Source organism: Limulus polyphemus, unplaced genomic scaffold (genome assembly GCF_000517525.1).
Source record: "Limulus polyphemus unplaced genomic scaffold, Limulus_polyphemus-2.1.2 Scaffold5914, whole genome shotgun sequence".
Classification (NCBI taxonomy): Eukaryota; Metazoa; Arthropoda; class Merostomata; order Xiphosura; family Limulidae; genus Limulus; species Limulus polyphemus.
In genome coordinates, this window is record NW_013671524.1 from 2,778 (window position 1) to 4,187 (window position 1,410).

The window sequence follows — 1,410 nt, forward strand, 5'->3', positions numbered from 1 at the left end:
AATGACTGCAGTATACTTGGCTGACACTGAAGACCAATGCATATTAGGATTGGACTACTTACTACCAAGGAAGTTTGTAGTTAACTTTGATAAAATGACGATTGGAAACAACAAAGGCCAAGTTCTGGTAACTGTTAAAAGAGAGGTTGAACTAACCAGGTGACATCAAGCTAAAGTCAAGCAGACTGAAAGAGTTGATGATGGTGAAGTGGAACCAAATATAGATATCAAGGCAGAACAGGAAAAAGACCAAGATTTGAAGCCAGTGATTGATTTTCTAAAAGCAAGTGTTTTGCGCCCTGCTTGGGGGAAGGTGTCTAGTCTAAGCCCCGTGACAAAGCACTATTGGGCACAATGGGACCAGTTGAAGCTTGAAAATGGTATTCTTGTACGGAGATGGGAAACTACCGATGGGAAAGTGACGACTTGGCAAACAGTTATACCGAGGAAGCTCCGGGAAGAGTAAAATCTTTGTCGTAGATGACTCAATGTCTTCCTAATTCCGAGATGTCCTCCTGTTAAATTATCATGGGATTGACGCAGCACAAGAATAGGTATGAGGCGAGATGTGGAAGAATGGTGCAGGACATGCAGTACATGTTGTGCTAAAAGCGGACCCAAGCATAAGGGACGCCCACCTTATGAAGAGTTGCCTGTGAATGTGTCTGAGTTTGTGAAAGTGTTATCGGAAAGGATGGATGATATTCACCATCAAGTGCATTCAAACTTGAAAACGTCTGCTGATTCGATGAAGCTGTCTTATGATAAGAGATCTACTGAAGTCAGCTTTGTACCTGTAGACAAGGTATGCTTGTATAATCCCAGGAAGACCAAAGGGAAGTCTCCTAAGTTGTCTTCTCCATGGGAAGGCCCATATGATATAGTGGATCGTCTCTCAGACGTGACTTTCCGGATAAAATGTGGTCGGCGAGGAAAGCTAAAAGTGGTGCATGCCAACAGGCTTTGGCGTTATCACGGTCCAGGACATTTCAATTGGGACGAAGTGAACAACAGAACAAATGACGCTGCTGAAGACGTGTCAGCCATTGTTGAAGAAGAAACTCTACTCAGTTTTGAAAAGAGAAACGGCGAAGCTCTTGATGAAGTTACTACCACTGATGTGACTGTTACCGACGATAGGAAATTTCCTGATGAAGCAGATGAACCCCCATATGAAGCAGAAGCCAACGAGACGGAGACCAGTACGAAAGAAGATACGTCCTGTAAAATTAAGAGACTTTGTTGAATTGTAATTTTGTGTTTGTAATTCTGTACATTTAATTAAGTTATTGTTAATTGTTATTGGTTTATTGTAAGTGGCTATTGTTCGTCCCGAACAATACCAAGTGGTACGTCTCTTTTAACACATACCGGAATTCGGCCTTTGTTGTTCTCAAACGTCATTTTATC